Here is a 20,871-nt window from a genome sequence, read left to right on the forward strand (position 1 = left end):
TATTTTAAAATAGGGTTGGCTTCAAAATAAATAAAGAAAAATGCAATGGCTTTAAAAAGATTGGAATTCATTTTCTTTTCTCATGTAATGGTCTAAAGCACCTCTCCCAAAAGAAATAAAATGCAAGCCACATATGTAATTTTAAATATCCTAATAACCACATTTTAAAAAGTAATGAAAGTTACATTAACTTTAATAGTTTGCTTTAGTTGGTGCACTATAGCTAAATATTATTTCGATATGTAATCAAGATAAAATTATAATTAGACATTTCACATTTTTTTACTAAATTGTTGAAATTCTTTTTTGTTTTGTTTTGGGTTTTTTGTTTTTTGTTTGTTTGTTTAATTTTGGCTGCCTTGGGTCTTCGTTGCTGTGTACAGGCTTTCTCTACTTGCAGCAAGCAGGGTCTACTCTTTGTTGTGGTGCACGGGCTTCTCATCGTGGTGGCTTCCCTTGTTGCAGAACACGGGCTCTAGGCACGCGGGCTTCAGTAGTTGTGGCATATGGGCTTAGTTTTTCCGCGGCATGTGGGATCTTCCCGGACCAGGGCTCAAACCTGTGTCGCCTGCATTGGCAGGCGTATTCTTAACCACTGTGCCACCAGAGAAGTCCCTAAATTGTTGAAATTCTTTACATGTACAGAAGATCTCAATTTGGACTTTGCACTTTCATACTTAACCTGTATTTAGATTTTATAAAATTTGCTGTCGAAAAAGTAGAATCATACACTCAAATTGTTCCAAACATTTTTTTAAAGTTCCAAGTCCTAAATCAAATATCAATGTTTAAATTTGTTACAATTAAACAAAATGTAAAATTCATTTCCTAAGATGCACTGACCACATTTCAAGTACTCATGGTCATATCTCGCTAGTGGATACCATTTTGGACAGTACAGCTGTAGGTAAGTGTTTTAGGTCTAGTTGCAAATCTGGTCCTGGAAAACTTCTGTAGTTCTTCACATCCCTGCAAGTGAGAAAGGGAGAGTGGCCAGGGATCTGTGTACACTTCTTCAGAGCCTCTACTGGAAGGAGTTTACCTTAATCCCTATGGCCAGTCCCTAGAAGAGTGTCTGACACATAGTGAGTACAAATATTACTTACTAAAAAGTAATATTTGTTCAGAGAAAGAATATTATATAGACATCATCTCACCCAACACTAAATTACAGTCAGATTAAAAAAATTATGTTTTCAAATGTATGGACACCAATGGGGGGGAAGCAGGGAGATGGGAGGTTGGTGGTGGGATTAAAAAAAAAAAAAGGAAAAAAAATTCTGTTTTCTCATCTATAAAACTAAGGAATTTACTGGACTACCTCATACCTAATAGGGTTAAACAATTTCCTTCTCTGTTCAAAATACATAATGACTCCCTTAGGCAAACAAAGTATGAATTCCTTAATATATCTTTTATTTTTAAATTTTTATATTTTATTGGATTATAGTTGACTTACAATGTTGTATTAGTTTCAGGTGTATAGCAAAGTGATTCAGTTATACATATACATATATTCATTCTTTTTCAGATTCTTTTCTCATACAGGTTATCACAGAATACTGAGCAGAGTTCCCTGTGCTATATAGTAGGTCCTTGTTGGTTATCTATCTTATGTATAGTAGCGTGTGTATGTTCATTTATCCCTCCCCCACTATGTTTCCCCTTTGATAACCATAAGCTTGTTTTTGATATCTTATACCTTTTAAAACCATCAACAATACACCCTGTAACTATTTTCTGTAACAGGAAAGAACCTGCACTCAGGTTTATCCAGATGTTTGGGGAAGGTGTTCATTTAAAGGGGTAGGAAATGCCCTCCTTTAGTAAGAAAAGTCCAGATAGTTTCATAGGTAGACTTGTCATACTAAATGCTGTTGTCAACAGCAGAAGCATCATGCACTCTAGGAATCAAAATTTCATACAAATAATTCCAAATGGCTCTGTTGGGTGCTACGGATTTGATTGCTAGACGGAGACAGCACAACGGATTGCACCGACTCACATCCACACATAGTCTGGCTATATACATTGAATAGCAGTTTTATCTGACTAAAATTAAAATATAAAACAAGCCAAAAGTTTCCACAATTCTTTTCCTCCAGTTTCTCCCTCCTCCACTGGCCACAAACCCTCCTTCTGAAGTTCAGCTTCCAGATATTATTCTAAACAAGTTGCATGCTTTCCCAAGTACATATATACTCTTGCCAACCTATCTGTCTAAAATTTTCTCTCTTGATTGATTGGACCAAATTCTATCTTTTTCTTTTAGTAGTCAGCCCAATTATTTTCTCTTTCCTAAACTCTTGTTGTGTGGTTTATCAAATCCAAAGTAATTGCTATCTAATCTATGCTGCACAGCATTATTTTATGCATTTTTATCGAGGTATAATTGATATATAACATTATGTTACCTTCATGTGTACAATATAATAATTCAGTATTTGTATATATTCCAAAATGATCACCACAATATGTCCAGTTAACACCCATCGCCGTACATAGTTACAAAAGATTTTTTTCTTATGCTGAGAACTTTTAAAATCTATTCTTGGGCTTCCCTGGTGGCGCAGTTGTTGAGAGTCCGCCTGCCGATGCAGGGGACGCGGGTTCGTGCCCCGGTCCGGGAAGATCCCACATGCCGCGGAGCGGCTGGGCCCGTGAGCCATGGCCACTGAGCCTGCGCGTCCGGAGCCTGTGCTCCGCAACGGGAGGGGCCACAACAGTGAGAGGCCCGCGTACCGCAAAAAAAAAAAAAAAAAAAAAAAATCTATTCTTTTAGAAGCTTTCAAATATGCACATTTTTAAAACTTGTCTTTTTCTCATAGTTTATCATTTGTATGTCGGCCTTCCTATCTAGATTATAAATTCTAGTAGTGTAAGTAGGACATCTTAACCACCTCTAGGCCTATAAAGTGCAGGCAATAATGCCCATAATATCTATACCCTAGAAAATAATAAGGATCAAGAGGGTATGTAGATTTAAGTATGTTTGATAAACTGCAAAGTGTTCTAAAAATGTGGATCAGATTATTATTAATATAAAATATTATATTAATATTGTATGCAAGGTATTACTCCAAGAGGGTCTTTGGCTAGACTTGGTCTGAGCAAAATGGTGGGGGGCAGAAATTGCTAGTTACTCTGGAGAAGTAACTAGCAATTTCTAGTTGCTAGAAAGGAGGAGGGAGTGGTTTTGTGTGGTGTCAGAAAGCTGCACATTTCTTGGTGTTTTTCACCTTTCATTTTTCGTTTACTTTTTAAAAAAATCAACTTACATAAATGTACTTTTGTTTATAATGAGAAAAGAGACAAAATGTTGACTCCATTGGTGAGTATTGAACCGATGGCGCCAGAAGCATCGGGGGGGAGAGGAAATAGAGACAAATACGGTTGCCATGGTTTCTTTGAGATGCAGTAAACGAAGGGACCCAAATGGACAAGGGAAGCCCTCGTTGGGAAAACCCACCTGTTGCTCCTTGCACGTTGCTTCATGGGATCTCTCCTTGTGACCCTCTCTCCTTGTACTCAGCCCTCATATTGTCGACAAAATTACTAAACAAATGAAATAGGAAGTGAGATGTTGGGGACAGGGACTGTGGAGTCCAAGGTGATGGAATACTTTGTCCAGATCTTAAAAGCAAGGGGCTTCCTACAGGACCCTTTGGCTGCCTTAAAGTTGGTTTCAACAGCAGCCGTGACGGTAGTGGTACCTGCTAGGAAACCAGCTCAGTTTACATAACAGATTCATATTTTATTAGTCATTCAATTAGAAATATGGAGAAATTCCTGAACACAGTGGTTTCACTAATGCAGTCCTTTTCCAATCTTCTTAGCTGTGAAGCTCTTTACAAATAAAATCTCTGCTGATCCCCATTATATAAAAAGTTACAAATAATGGACAGCTCCCTCTGAGAGATTAAATCTTTATGGTCTGATGGATATCAATTCATTGTTTGTGAAATAGAATGTTAATACTGAAGTTTCAACAAAAGCATTACTATGAGCATCACTTTTTATGAGGGATGATTGAGACAAGGTTCCATAAATCGTGGATCCTTCAAAAGGATCAAAGGATATAAGCAGAGTCAGAAAGTAGAGAAAGAAAAAGGATTTATGACATTTGCTTTAGGGAGAGCTGTTGAACTGCTGAGTCCTTCCCTACAAAGCAGGGAGGAGGGGAGTTGGTGTGAGAGAGATGCTAACATTTAACCCAAGAACTATAAGTAAGATGGAGCTTTAAATGATCTTTCTGTGCAATCATGATAAAGCTAAAGTAACTCTTATGGCAGCAGGAAAAAAATGGCTTCATCAGGATCCCTCTATACCATCGTGGTCTTTCAAGAAAAAAGGTAACAGTATGTGTCCTTGAGCCAAATACAGACTATTCACAAGAAAGAGATCTGGGCCATAATCCTTTAAAATCCTGCCCAAAATGTCTCAGTGGGAACACAAGACGACAGCAATTGGGGTAAAACACCAGAGAATCAGACACTGAGGAGTATGTGGCAGCCTGAGAAATAGAATACATCACCTATGTTTGAGGAGTTGCCAATAACTGCAATCTCACTGAAGAACAAAGAGAGAGGCAACTCTAAATGTTGGCCAGGCACAGAGAGCTTGCTAGAGCCCAGCCACGTAAGGCTTTCCTTATCCTTTCATCTCTGAGTTCCCTAGTCCCCCAACCAGAGGTCCAAAATAGTATAAGTTGCTAGATTGTGAAGGAGGTGAGTGAGAGAGAAAAGGAACCAACCCTGAAGGTAGACTGCAACCAACTACACACCCAAGGAAAGGAAAGAAGGGCTTTGAATGGAAGACTGAAGAAGATTGGTTAATATCTTGAATCGGATGCTTTCCAGTTACCAAGAAAAAGCAGCGTTTGTGTTTCTTGACTCATGACCATGTGACTGTGTGACTTAAGAATGAGCAGAAAAATTATGGGATGTGCCAAATTTTCCATCCAGGGACAAAGAAAAATAACTCGCCCATGGGGGAAAAAAATGTTAATGGGTCAGTGTTGGTAAAAATCTAGAATTGCAGCAAGAGGGAAGAGATATGGGAACATAAGTATACGTGTAACTGATGCATTTGTTATAAAGCAGAAACTAACACACCATTGTAAAGCAATTATACCCCAATAAAGATGTTAAAAAAAAAATAGAGTTGCTTTTTGATTACATCCTGGGAGTTCTACATTCACTGTACCAGGTACATTTGCAAAAGCCCCCGGTCCATCTCTTTAAAGCCCATAGAAGTTTAGAATCCAGAATACCAGTGTTTCAGCTGAGGCTATTCAATAGTCCTCACTGATTCAGTAACTGCTGTCTGCTTTGGGCTGAGCACTGTATTAGAAACTTTCACCTACGTTATGTCTTATCCTCATGGCAGTACACATTCTCCAGTGATGTAAGAGGTCAAGAGCATTTCACAGGCTCAGTCTCACTTAATCCCTCAAATACACTGTGATGTAGTTAGGGCAGTGTTGTTATGTTCAATTTTCTCCAAGGAAAATAAAGCTAGAGGAGTTAGACAAACTTACCAAAGACCATAGCACTAGTGAATGTTGGAGCTGCCCTTCCTCATCAGGGCACGTGACCCTTTGGTTCTGTCCAAAACACTCAACTCTTTTGTCGGCCCCATTGAAACCAAGAAGGACCCTGTGGGGCTTCTGGGCACGAAGCCTTTTTTGGCCCCGTTTCTTGCCGGCAAGACTCCAGCCTCCATGATCTCCCCTGAGTCCCAAAGGGCAGATTCGAACAGTTGAGAATCAAGGGAGGAGCAGGCAAGAGACCACCTGAGGCGAGATTCAAGGGACCAGAGAAGCTCATCAAGTTTAGGAGACGGACCACCTGAGACCCTGCACACACCCTAATCTTGTCAGCGACCCCACCCTTGAACCGTTATTATAAAGCCCTCCTCAAATCCTCCTGGATTGGGACACAGTTTTCGAGGCAGGAGCCCACTGTGTCCCCCCTTGCCTGGCAAAGCAATAAAGTCATCCTTTTCTACTTCACCCAAAACTCCATCTCTGAGATTCAGTTCAGCACCAATGCAGAGAGGCTGAGCTTTCGGCATCACCTTCACATGCTTTTTGCAAACTGTCTGTGTAGTATATATTTATAACTGACCACATTTGTTTTATTCTACTTTGATGAATCTTCATTTATAAACTTCACCCCTCTTTCTCTTTGGGGCCTATTTGATTCGCATTAATGCAGAAGTTTTGGCCTTCATCGGAAAAGTAATTGTGATAAAAAGAAAAGTTTGAGGAGACTATATTTTCTCTTCATTTGGTTATAGAAGTGGTTCTTTTTTTTTTTTCCTAACCCATATTTGGATATTAACTATTTCAAAGGACTCCTTTAAAAGGAGGCAGGCAGCTAACACAATGCAAATTCTTAGAAAGTAATCATTTCAATTCTAGGATGTGTCAGTCACCTTTGAGCTAGTAAACCACTCCTGCATGTTCCAGTAGATTATCTGAAACAGATAAGGCATTAGCTGCTTGGGTTGCCTTAACATAATATCATAGACTGGGTGGCTTAAACAGTAGAAATGTATTTTCTCAGAGTTCTGAAGGCTGGAAGTCCAAGGTTAAGGTGTTGCTGTCAAAGTTAGTTTTGGGTGGGGCCTTTCATCCTGGCCTGTAGGTGGCCGCCTTCTTGCTATGTCCCCCCATGGCCTTTCTTCTGTGAACGTGCAGAGAGAGCGTGCAGAGAGAGCGACAAAGGTCAAAAAAGAGACCTCTTTCATGTCTCTGCCTCTTCTATAAAGGTCAATAGTCTTATCTGATTAAGGCTCCACCATTATGACCTTATTTAACCTTTACTACCTCCTTAAGGGCTTTATCTCCAAATGCAGTCACATTGGGAGTTAAGACTTCAATACATGAATTTGACAGGGAAACAATTCAGTCCATAACAGGTAGCAACTGATCTCCAGTGCTGTCCCTAATATATAGTAAAACCAAGCAAATGTCCCTACTCCCCAAGCCCCTACTCAGAAAAGGAGCTCATCAAGGAGAAAAGAGAGATCTCTTGCATCTGTTTTCAGATATGAGAAACAGAGAGAGAAAGAGAAGACCTAAGTCCTTTGGATACAATCTCCCCATAACTCTGTCACATTTCAAATCTCCTCCACCATTGTCACTAAAGCAGAACATCTGGAAAGAGTCTTTCTTCCCTCTGAACCTCTCCAACCCAAATAGCCTCCATTAAAAGACAGTATATAGGGCTTCCCTGGTGGCACAGTGGTTGAGAGTCTGCCTGCCGATGCAGGGGACACGGGTTCGTGCCCCAGTCCAGGAAGATCCCACATGCCGCGGAGCGGCTGGGCCCGTGAGCCACGGCCACTGAGCCTGCGCGTCGGGAGCCTGTGGTTCGCAACGGGAGAGGCCACAGCAGTGAGAGGCCCGCGTACCGCAAAAAAATAAAATAAAAAAGATGTAAACAACCTCATAGATAAATAGGTAAGCTCTGGATACAGATTTATTACCTTCAAGTTGTAGTGTACCAAGTACTGGCTACATAATTGAGACAAGTCATGTAACGTCTCTCAGCTCAGTTGTTATTCCAGATCAAGAATGGATCCTGGTTTTCTGGGGCCTGAAGCTTTTATAAATTTGAAGGCCCCCTTTAAGAAAAAGAACAAAAAATTAAGGTACACAAATATATGGGAAAAGAAATCATAACAAATGACAAATTTTTAAAAGCTGGTAAATGCCACAAACATCACAAAAATCCAGAAAATAATATAATATTTTTATTAATTAACCTTGTGACACACATCTATAATATTTCCCCATGGTTTTGACTGCTTACCTTTTGATCACCTCTTCATATAATAAGAATGTGACAAAAATAATTTTCTGTAAAGAGAATAGAAAAAAAACTGAATCTTTCATTTAGCTTTGGTTGCACAAAATTTCCTTTGATTATCAATTGTTTAGAAAGGCTTCAGCGTCACAACTCAATATTGGTGATGTCGTGCAGAGTTTTAGGATTGCCAAGTGTGGGAAAAACTCTATAGAGCTTCTTTCACATTGAATTTGTAAGATTTCAGGACATTTAAAATTTTCTTTTGTAGCGGCTAACTTAAATTCTCTTTTAAGTGACAGCCCTCTAATTAACCAGTTTGCCCTGTAGGCAGCACAGAAGGTGGGAGTGTTCCTGGAATCCAGGCTGGCAGTAACTTAACTATGTATGGAAGGGACAGATAGTCACATAAATGTAGCTCATTAAACCCAAACTAAATATGTCCTCAACTCAACTTTCCTTAGAGAGACCCTTAAAACGCCCAAAGGTCTTTGGAGTCAGTGGGTCATTGGGAAGATTGGAATGGAAAAATGCCGAGTGCGGTTTAAAATATCTTACTTTTGCAAATTTTACAGCGCATATAACTATGTGAACACATTGCTGGGACCTCTATCAGGGCTTTGGCTTTACTAGCCCCGTGGCATATCTTCCTCAAAGTCAGAATTCAGGGCAATGTTTTTATGAAGACAGAATAATGTGGGTGTGTGTTTCTGTGCGGTCAAGGGACTGAAGGTGGGATAGGGACCTGCTTGCAAGGGAATATCTTTATATTCTTTTAAATATCCAGGTCTACATTTTTTTTCTCCCTATTCATAATCCCTCCCAAACTCTTCCCTGTGGAGTCTTTTAAAATCCTTCCTTACTCTGTTTCACCTTTTTAAAAAATTTTTTTGGCTGTGTTGGGTCTTCGTTGCTGCGCTCGGCGTTTCTCTAGTTGTGGCGAGCGGGGGCTACTCTTTGTTGTGGTGCACAGGCTTCTCATTGCGGTGGCTTCTCTTGTTGAGGAGCACGGGCTTTAGGTGCGCGGGCTTCAGGAGTTGTGGCACGTGGGCTCAGTAGTTGTGGCTCACCAGCTCTAGAGCGCAGGCTCAGTAGCTGTGGCGCACAGGATTAGTTGCTCCGCAGCATGTGGGATCTTCCCAGACCAGGGATCGAACCCGTGTCCCCTGCATTGGCAGGCGATTCTTAACCACTGCGCCACCAAGGAAGCCCTGTTTTACCTTTATTAGAGGCAAGCAATTAGTTTGGTTTTAAAATGCAGACTGTTGATTTCCAACTGAGTGGGGAAAAAAGAAAAGAAAAGGTCAAAGAATCCCTCAGGTGAGTCACAAAGCTTTTTATGTATTTTTTAAACTCCATGTCTAAGAATTGGTGGGAAAGTGACAATTCATAATGGTTGAGTGGGAGGGAATGAAAAAATTGCAATTCTGTGACGACTTGGGCGTCACACCTTGCCTGTTAATGATTTACCGAATTAAATAGCAACACAGAGCGTGAGAAATTAGCAAACCCTGGCACTGAAAAAGGCAAGACTGCAGTCGTGATGGGAAGTGACAAACAGGACCAGTGAGGTGGAGGGATTCGCAATTCTAGATCACGATCCCACAAGTGGGGTCACTGGATGAGCTGCAGGAGGAAAAGGGGAAGAAAAAGGCCAAGTTGGAACCCTCCATGGTGGGAGCCAACCGGAAGGAACTCCTGGCACAAGAACAAGCAAAGGCTGCGCCCTCACTTCCACGTGACAGAGATGCTTCTAATAGGGAAGGAATAGGATAGTTAAGCAGGTAGTTGTAGAAGTCCCAGTAGGGGATTACAGATAGAGAGGGAAACCTAGGGAACTTTGGGAGACCACTGTAAGTTAATGATCGCTCGAGAAAGCTATCGGAACCTAGTGGAATGAAGCAGGCTTGCTTAACTATAAAGCCATAAATAAAAGCGCGAGATATGACCCAGGTCGTTATGTGAAAGAAAAAAACCAGGCCTGTATTCCACTGGTCAAGTTCAGCAAGACAATTATCCTTAAGACCAAGGACAGGAATTTAAGGGAAAGGTGACATTCCAAAGTAGGAGACCCTCATTATAAGGAAATGTGAGATGATTCAACATATTTTAGTATATGTAACTACCCTTCTGCTGATTTGAATAAGTGCTATGACGGTCCTAGTTTGACCTCATAGGGTCAGAAACTCACCTGCTTGATATGAAGGAGAAGCTAGTGATGTAAGCCTGACGTCTACTCAAAGAAGGCAGTCTTTTCCCGTCCCCCACTTTCCTTCGATTATAAAAATGTAGCCCGCTTAATCCTCGGGGCAGAGCCCCCTCGCCTGCCCGCTTGCATCTCTCACAAGCGCCCTATATTAATAAATCTACTTCTTGCCTATCACTTTGCCTCTCTGAATTCCTTCTGTGCTGAGACACAAAGAACCTGAGCCTCAATAAGTCCAGACACCAGGTGAGTGACTCTAATTAAAAGACCGTGGGTTCAGGTCCCAATCTGAGTTACACGGTTTCACTTCAGTGGGGAAAAGAAAGGCAGCAAACAAGAGAACAATCTCTTTTCAAGAGTGACTACATTAGCATCCTGGCACAGAACAAGGACCCTTGCCACTAAAAATAAAATAATTAAGATCCAATCTTCATCCTTTCACTGTTACATTCTTCTCAGGCTTGGTAAATAAACTCACCTTCCCCAACCTCTGTTTTAATAAATGCTTAATAGCCTTAAGGAGGTCTGAACTCATACATGTGGATCTCAGAGATATTGTGGGTTTGGTTCCACAATAAAGCAAATGTTGCAATAAATCGAGTCACGTAAATTTTTTTGGTTACCCGATACATATAAAAGTTGTGTTTACACCCTACTGTAGTCTATTAAGTGTGCAATAGCTTTTGTCTAAAAAAAGTACTATGTACATACCTTAATTTAAAAATATTTTATTGTTAAAAAATGCTAAGCATCTTCTGAGCCTTCAGGAAACAGTCATCTTGTTGCTGGTGGAGGGTTTGAAATATTGCAAGAGTGACCTGAAGGTGACACGGAGACGCAAAGTAAGCAAATGTTGTTGGAAAAATGGCGCTGAGAGACTTGCTCTGAACAGGGTTATCACCCACCTTCAACTTGTAAAAAATGCAGTATCAGCAAAGCGCAAGGAAACGAGGTCTGCCTGTACTCAGCAGAGGCTCCCCAGAGATATCCAACCTATAGTTTAGAAGAGATATTTCAGTAGTTAGAAAGACAAGAAGATTGAAATGTGGTGGTTACAGGCGTATGTTTGTTTTTTTTCCTTTCCTCCAAGCTCGGTAAGAAGTATGAAGATTCACTTTCCAAAGAGAGAATTGTTTCACGGGATAATTTTCAGGGTTGTAACCTGAAAGGTAAATTTACTTAAGGAGCGTGATTTCAGCATAGTTATAACCTGCTAGAGAAGGCAATTCAGGTGTCCCAGTCACCAAATGCCACGCTGACCCAGATTCAGAGTGGAGGAAGCGCCTAAGTGTCACCAGGCAGTTTGAATGCTGATTGAACAGGGATTCTATTTTCATTTTTTTTTAATGCCATGTCTTAAAAAAAAAAAAAAAAGCCCCGGGGCATGCAAAAAGTAAAATATACCCATCATTAAAATATTTAAATTCACCAGCAGAAGTGATTAATAAAACATCCAAATGAAACAGTTTACAAAAAGTGGTCTCAACCTGTCTGGTCTAAAATAGAACACTCAACCCAGCCAGCTCATTTTCTCCAATCATCACCCTCCAAAAGTTTCTCGCAATTCTACAGTAACGTACTAAGCACCTATTCCTATTCCAGAAAAGACACTCTGCAGTTGGAAAGATGATCACATGTCGTTCTCACTCTCAGTGTATTTATAATTAATAATCGAGATATTATATTCTGACCTGATTTATTCATCCCCAGAGTCTACCGGGTAAGGTCATAAAGCAGGATTAACAGCCAAACACAGCCTTCAGGCAGATTTTTGTTTAACCCACTCAGTTTTTCAAAAATATTTGAATTATTTATTTGCCAATATTTTAAAAACCAAGTAATTTCACACACACACACACACACACACACACGATTGGGCTCATTTTATGCCCAGAACTGAGTAATGGCTACCTATTAGGTGAAGTGCTCAGGGGCTTGCCACAATTTTCATAGCTCCCATTCTTTTGTACTCAGCAACCTCCTTTATTTAGGATACTGGGCTGGTTCATGCACATAAGTTTGCAACCTATGCTATAAAGATGCAAACAGAGTTCAGTGGCAATACACAGAATGGACAGGCAGTTAGCGGGCAGCAGGAAATAGGGGCCATATGGGAAAAGGCATCACATGAGTCAGATACTGACAGACAGGCAGGACTGTACAGGTGGAAACAGAGGAAAAGGGCATCCTAAAGGAATGAATCACATCGGTAACATGACAGAGATAAGAAAGGGCAAAGACTGTCCAGTAGTCTGGTATGACTGTATGACCCATATATATGATGGGAAATAAAGAGGCTGGAATGGTAGACATCCGCCAGAGAGAAGAAGGCCTAGGCCACAGTTTGGTAATCTAAGTTTTAAAGTAGAGAAGCTATGAAATCAGAGCTGTGCTTTAGGATAACTTTCCTATTAAACTCTCATAACCTATAAGAATCCCTTGGGCTTCCCTGGTGGCACAGTGGTTGAGAGTCCGCCTGCTGATGCAGGGGACATGGGTTCGTGCCCCGGTCCAGGAAGATCCCACACGCCGCGGAGCGGTTGGGTTCATGAGCCATGGCCGCTGAGCCTGCGCGTCCGGAGCCTGTGCTCTGCAACGGGAGAGGCCACGGCAGTGAGAGGCCCGCGTATCGCAAAAAAATAAAAAATAAAAAAAGAATCCCTTGAGTTACTGTGACAACTATCCCCAAACAGCAGAATCCTTGTCCTTAACTGTATTCTATGTCCCTTCTGAAGTATGAGCTCATCAATATCACATTCAACCGACAGTTTAGAACGCAAGAACTCACTTTCTTCCAGGGTTTGGATGGAATACAGATGTAGTGGGGAGGATATTGAACTTCCTGTCAAAAACCAGGGCTCTCTTATCAAAACTCCACCACTTACTCTGTGCTCTTGGGCAAGTGGCCAACATTCCGTGACATTTCCTGTAAAATGTTGATAATAATAACCTTCTTCATAAGGCTGTTGTTAAAATTAAATGTAACACAGAGTACAGTATTTGAAAGCACAATGTAATGCAAATAAGTTATATTATTATTGTAGACATTGGGTTGTTCAGGTTCTAATCTTTTCCTTGTCTTTAACGTTCCCCAAGAAGACTGTCTATTTCTTATGCTTTCCGTCCAAGCCTTGACCCCTTTATTTTATTAATATGGCCTTTGATGGGTCCTACTGAGTTGGTTCTCTTGATGATATCCCAGGCTTTGAACCAACCACTGGTCTCAGTTGATTTCCAGTAACTTAAGCCCATTGTCCTTCTTCCCAATGACCTACATATATATTCAAATTCATTCTTTATAAGCTCTTAGCATAATTTAAAATGCAAAGCTCTCCTGTTCTTGATTCTGGCGTTATCAACATAGCTCTTATCATTGTTAATAATACTCCAATTTCTCTAACTTGTTTTCACACACCTAAGATAAATTGCTGAATAAAAACTATTCCAATAAATAAATAAACAAAAACACCAAAGATCTGAAAAACAGTTTTTTGGGGGTTTTTTTGCGGTACGCAGGCCTCTCACTGTTGTGGCCTCTCCCGTTGCGGAGCAGAGGCTCTGCACGCAGAGGCTCAGCGGCCATGGCTCACAGGCCCAGCCGCTCCACAGCATGTGGGATCTTCCCGGACCGGGGCACGAACCCGTGTCCCCTGCATGGGCAGGCGGACTCTCAACCACTGTGCCACCAGGGAAGCCCTGAAAGACAGTTTTTGGAAGAGGGTAAACAGAGAGATAAGGTGAATATCAGGATACCAGAGCTGCCTTTGTCCAGAGGGAAGTTACTTATGCCACAAACTTTGTGTTTAAGTGAGTAGTGTTGGTCATGGGGGGCTAGAGATGTAGAGCTTGGGGGGCTTTGGGGAGATACTCCTCATACACAGCTGGGGCCCCAGATTATACCCTAACCAGTTAAGGGTGAAGTAGACCTAAACAGTTCCTCTCTTTCCCCAACCAATGTAAATCCAGAGAGGACCACCTTGGGGGTGGGCCTGAAGGGGAGAGGAAAGTAAAAGGCAAAAGAAAAGGAAGACATCCCGATGGCTGCCCAGTGGCCCTTGGGAAGCATACGATGATGCTGCGTGTCATACACACGGGATGGAGATGCAGAGCTGCCCCAACCCTAAACTTGGTCCACAGAAGTTCAATCTGGAGGCTCCTCAGCACCTGGGAGGAACAAAACAAAGCCTCTCTCCTCCCACAAATAATTTTTCAAGAATAAGAAGTAGCAAGCAGTCACATAGTATCATTCACACAGGAAAATAAGACTGCACAAGCATAAACAAAACCGCAACAGAAGAAACAGCTCTAACAACGATTCTGTGTATTTGAACCATCAGTCTAGTTGGGGGTGACATGTACAGACATAACTAAAATTCAAAGCAGAGGAACTTTCAAATTGAGAGAAGTACAGAATGTCACTTAGGATGGGAGAACGTTGCATTCTGTGCAATGAGGCGTTGCATCAAAATCACAGCTCCACCATCTGTGTTGTTCCAGGACAGAGGTTGCTAAGAGGTCAAGTGACAATAGACAGATGATTGAGCCAGGCGGAGCCACGGGGAAGGGTTACACCCTGCTACTTGCTAGTGCTACTAATGTTTTCAAATCTTAGTTTCCTCTTCTATAAAAGGAACAATGACTATTTCAAGGGGGTTTTGAAAACCTCCTTGAGTTGGCTTCAAGTGACATAATTATACTGAAATATAAGTGCTTAATAACGCCACTTGCTTTTATTAGAATTTTTCACGCAAGAGTAAAGGCACATATCTTAGTGCTGTTATATAGGATGCTGTTTTAAAAAGTGGGGTGAAATAAATCTCCTTGCACCAACTATAAAATACTACCCAATTCCTGGAACCCCAAAATGGACACACTCAAATGGCAACCAAGTTATGCAGAAGCACCAAAGAACACACTTAAGCTTATAAATTCACATCCTAGAAATTATGAATAAACCAATTTCCTGCTGGATCGCTCTGTACCCAAAGACAATGCTTGCAGTAAGAAAAATCAGAGGCAATCTCAGAAAGACCAAAGTCTCTTGTAATTTTAAGTGGCCAGGAAATTACCAGAGCACTGAGAGAAGAGTAAACCAAACCGATCATCCCAGAGGCCTCTTTTGCACTGGAGACCAAGCCTTCATCCCCACTGTAGTAACCAATCAAGGGAGGACAGAGCCATGTGATTGCAGGGCTTCCTCTACCAGTGATGGCCGTCATGGTCTGCAGGAGGAGAAAGGGAGAGCAGCCATCAAGATAACAGCCTGAGTCATTTCTAGCTGGTGCCCTTATAAATAGGCTTCAGTTGTCCAGAATAATTTCTTCCAATAAAGGCCAAACATACAATTCTCAGGGATGTCCTTATGAGTTTATGCTGCTTGTACACCTGTCAGAACTGATGCCTCCTTCTATTTCCATCTTTAGACCAAGCTAACAAGTCAGGTTATTTTTCAGGAAATCATTCCATGTGTTCTACTCAAAGCCAAGTTTGAAAGCTTAATGAGCCCCCACGGAGCAATGGTTTTAATTAAGTTGGCTTCACCTTTTTCTATCGACAAGGTAGGAATTCCGTCTCCTCCACCCCTCTCTCTCATCCATACCCACCCCTCCTTTTGTATTCCCTATCTTGGTAAAAAGCCACCACTATTTACCTGATAGAGCTGGAACCTAAGCGTCATCCTCTAATATTCTCTGTCCTGAAACATCTACAAATTAACTGGTTACCTCTCCTGACAACGCTATCTTCTCAAGATCTTGAATCTGTGACTATATCACCATTTGCATGGTCACTGCCCATTTGGACCCTCAGCACTTCACACCTGGGCTAAATACAAGTCTCCTCACCCCTTTAGAACTGCCTTCCCCAAAGACTTATTATTAGAAAACAGAGATTTGACCAATTCACCGTCTTACTTAAAATCATTCACTGGATCCCATCACCTCCAAGAAAAGACACAAGATGTTTGGCAACTTACCCAAGACCTTTCACTGCACCACTTCTGCCCACATAGATCCTACAGGTGCTCTGGGCTGTATAGAAATATCTACAGATCGGTCATGATGCCAGGATCTGTCACCCTCCAAGTCTGTGTGGCTCCTTTCCCTGGAAAGCTTTTCCTCCCTCGCCTTCCCCACCAATCCAGCTGGTTCACTTCTACTCATCCTTCATGACTCAAATTAACCATCAAATCATTCAGAGATCTTTTGCCACTTTCCCTCTACACTCCTGTAGAATTAGTGTGAAAGCTAGATGAGCCTTCAGGGACCTGTGGTTTTAATTAGGCTGACTTCATGTTTTTGTTGTTCCTCAACCTCAGACTGTTGACATTTTGTGCCGGATAAGTCTTTGCCGTGGGGGCCCGTCCTGTACATTGTAGAATATTTAGCACCATCTTTGGCCTCTACCCACTAGATCCCAGTAGCGCCCTCCCCGCAAGGTGTAACAAGCAAAAATATCTCCAGACATTGCCAAATATCCCTTGGGGGCGAAATCATTTCCATTGAAAACCACTGCTATAGTATTATATAAACATCATTCCTCTGTTTTAGGGGTTAATCAGCTCTATCACCAATTTCTTTGATTTGAGAGAACAGAAGCACAAACAGATTAAAGTGGCTCTGTGTCTGCCACATACAGTATATGCATAAGAAACTCATCTTGAGTGTCCCACTGACCTTGGCAAAGCTTCTTGCTTCTCTATTCATACAAACAGGATAACTTGTCATACAATCTTCATCTGGCCAATGTATACAAACAATCCTTTAGCAGGTCTCTTTGAATCCATCCTGACAGTGTAGCTCAGATTTCTTTCTGTGATAATTCTGAGATGTATTTGAAGGCTTGGGTAAAACTTTAGCTGCTTCGGAGCTGATCACTTTGCAGTGGTAACCATATAAACTATTTATGGTATTCCCATTTCTCTCTTTTTTTTTTTTTTGCCTGTGTTGGGTCTGCATTGCTGTGTGTGGGCTTTCTCTAGTTGTGGCGAGCTGGGGCTACTCTTCGTTGCAGTGCATGGGCTTCTCATTGAGGTGGCTTCTCTTTTTGCAGAGCACGGGCTCTGGGTGCATGGGCTTCAGTAGTCGTGGCATGCAGGCTCAGTAGTTGTGGCTCACAGGCTCAGTAGTTGTGGCACATGGGCTCAGTAGTTGTGGCACATGGGCTTAGTTGCTCCGTGGCATGTGGGATCTTACCGGACAAGGGATCAAACCCGTGTCTGCTGCACTGGCAGGTGGATTCTTAACCACTGCGCCGCCAGGGAAGTCCCATATGGTATTCTCATTTCAAACCATCTGGTTCTGAGTTCTTCACCCCAACAACACATCCTAGTTTAAGCACACTACTCCAGGATCCTGAAAGTGAGAGGCAAGCATTGAATATGACGCTTCTCAAGACACGAATGCTCAGGCAGAAGAAAACAAACCAATCTAAACAAAGCCGTAAAATGCCCAGTAGACTGGAGATTTCCACCCTCACATCCATAGCAATGATAGTCTGCCTTGAGCAGTTCACTTATCACTACAAGCTGTGAGAACAGCTCAGTTTCTACCCTTGCAGTACCCAACACTGCAGACCAAAGCCAAACTGTAAGAGTAATATATTTTTAAACTTAAAATGGAGAAGTAGCACCGTTAGGCATTTTCAAAGCCATACAATTCATATTCCGGTAGCCGTGGGGATGAGGTAACCTTAGCATTCATAAAGTGCTGAGAACAGAGTTGCTTAACCCAGAGATCGGTCCACTGAATGGTGACCTCTTTTATTTCATCTCCTCTGGTATAAAAGCCTCCTCTCCTGTGTGCTACCAAAAAAGATAGAGATTTTCTTTCATTTTTGCTTACACAAGCTCCTTGAAATGGGAGGAGAGGGTTTTTGTTACCTAGAGTGCTTGAGTGAGATGTGGAAATATATTTCCTCTTCTTCCTTCGTGGGAGAGAGAGAAAAATAAAAGGTAGACAGTGATGGCTCTAGAAACCCAAATGCTAAATCACCCCAAGCAACATGAAAGAACCTCAAAATAATGCTGAGTGAAAGAAGCCAGACCAAAAAGAGTACATAGTCTATGATTTCATATGTATGAAAATCTAGAACATGCAAACCAATTTATAGTGGCAGAAAACAGATGAGGGTGGAGAAAGGGCATGGAGACGTGAGAGAGGGGGATTACAAAGGGTCAAAGAAAACTTTTGAGGTTGATGTCTAAGTTCATTTTCTTGATTGTGGTTATGGTTTTATGAGGGTATGTATATGTAAAATTGTACATTTTAAATATATACAGTTTATTATATGTCAACTGTACCTCCACAAAGCTGTTTAGAAGTTCCAACTGTTTGTTGTTAGTATATAGAAATATAATAGATGTTTATAAATGGACCCTTTATCCTGCAACTTTGCTAATCTCACTCGTTCTGATAATGCTTGCTATTGTTACTATTATTGTTGGCGTTGTGATTAAAATCATAAACATTAAAAAAAAAAAAAGAAGCCCAAGTGCTTTCTGGAAGAAGAAAACATAAAGAAATGTGGAACTAAAGGAGACTTCCAGACTCTACATGGTGAACATGAAGGCAGGTTGAGAATACTTACAATCGCTTGGGTCGTGTCCAAGTCCTGCAATGAACTTTATGGCCCAGCTGAGGCAAAGCCATGTAAGTCAGAACTCTAGAAAATGTCTGAGAAGAATTCACTAGTTGCCATTGCAATTACCAGTCAAGGGTAAAATTGATCTTGGAAATGTCCATGGTGTCAGTATTTCTGAAACACCTCCTTTTTCAAACATTTGTCATCCTTTCGATACTAATCCTTGTGGTTCTAAAGTTTGCCTCTAGTGGAAAGGAGAGCCCCACCTATGATGATTTAGTACATGATGCATTCTTATAGTCTTGAATTTGAAAATCCTTGGAATCACCTGGCATTAGAGCCAACCTTACCGCAGCAGGAAATTAACACTTTAATTAACATAACACCTTAGCAAGAGATAAAGTGAAACATGCCTATCTCCAGAGAGGAGGATAGATACAGAGTTCTATTAGAAGTTACTTTTCCTTGTTTGGATTCGACATGCATGTATCATTATATCTTCAGTGCTTTTTTTGGTTTCTTGATTGACCTTCCCTGATGTTCAGTTACGCTTGCTCAAATGAGGACAAATACGTTGAGATGTGTACTTGGTGTGTGATAGATTATATAAGAGCCTTCAGTAGCATGGCTGATTTAAGCTCAGACTTTAGGTAATTACACAGCTCAGGAAATTACATTTTATAATACCTGGGAGAAAGGAGTTACTAACCTAGTTCTAGGGTTTGAGATCTGAAGAGTAGTGATTATTTATTTGCATGCTTTTATTATTATTTATGTCCCAATATTGTATATATAGTTGTAATTATAATTTTCTTGTTATCTTCAGCAAGATTATTTCATTTTTTCCAAGGAGATCCTAAGCATTATTTCAGTAGATTAGAGTTCATATTACCAACATCTCTAAATGATATTGATGATATTATCTTATCATGGATACTCAACATCTGAACAATTTATCTGCAACCGAGGTAATGAGCTCCTCGCCTTTCAGAAACCTCTATTTTAGAACACGGCTATCTTTGCTTTAACATAGAATTTTAAATCTTAGCTATAGATGTAGACAGAAAGAGCAAAGTTTTAGATAGGGTAAGATTAGGCGCTCAGTCTAATATATTAAGTGCCTCTTTCTCCACCTTTGCTTCTTATTCAGTCCTCTTCTCTTTCAACTTCACATATTCTCCAGGACCTCAATTATTCTCTCTATACTGATAAATGTCAAATGTATATTCAAGCTCAGATCTCTTGTTTCTATGTACATGCTTCTCCATCCCACCTGGATAAACAATGGGCACATCAGAGTCAACATACGTAAAAGTAAATTCATCTCCTCTTTGGCTTCCAAACTCGCTGTGCTCAGTAACTCAATGAATGACATATTCATCCCCTCGGTTATCCAAAGCAGAAAACTAGAAGTCACCTTTGAGTCATCTTTCCCTTGCCCCACACCCAAGCAATCACAGGGCTTGTCAATTCTCCCTTTGATATTTCTCAAATGTATCCTATTTCTATTGCCAGTCAGTTCAAACCATCATCATCTCTTGCACTGTCTGCTAATTGTTTTCCCTTCCTTCACACTGACCACCTCCAATTCAGTCTTCACGGTATAGGCAGGGCAACCTCCCTAAAAGAGAAATCTAATTCACCCGCTCTACTTCAAATTCGTCTATTCCTTCTCTTGCTCTCTGAATAAAGTCCCTTAACAATTCAGACTGCTCTCCCTCCCTGCCTCAAGCATCACCACTCTTCACCCTTAACTCTCTATCTTAAACATATTGTACCACTTGTACATTCTCTTTCCTCAGGGTTAACGACAACTGTTCCCTTTACTTAGAAAACTTTCTCTTTCTACATTTTCCCTTATTTAGGTAATTACAAATCATCCCTTAGGTATCAGCTCAAGCATTATCTCTTAAAAAGGCATTCCTGGGCCACCAATTTTCCCTCACTCCCTCACTCCGAAAGCTGGATTATCTGGCTCTCCTGTGATGCCTATTCCATCATAGTATTTTTCACTCTCTAATGATAACTTATGGACATCTTATTATGGGCCAGACACTGTGCTAAATGCCGACATAGGTTATGTCAGAGGTTCTGAACGAAGAGCTCATGGACCAAATTTAACATATAGGTATTTTGTTTGACCTAACGGGGTTTAATATTTCATTAATTAAAAGTGACTATATTTTTAATCAAAATATTTCAAATTTAAAAATCTGGATTTATGGCTTCCTTTGAAAAATTATTAAATCCGACAGTATTGGATCCACATTT

Source organism: Neophocaena asiaeorientalis, unplaced genomic scaffold (assembly GCF_003031525.2).
Source record: "Neophocaena asiaeorientalis asiaeorientalis breed wild unplaced genomic scaffold, Neophocaena_asiaeorientalis_V1.1 scaffold14, whole genome shotgun sequence".
NCBI classification, from domain to species: Eukaryota; Metazoa; Chordata; class Mammalia; order Artiodactyla; family Phocoenidae; genus Neophocaena; species Neophocaena asiaeorientalis.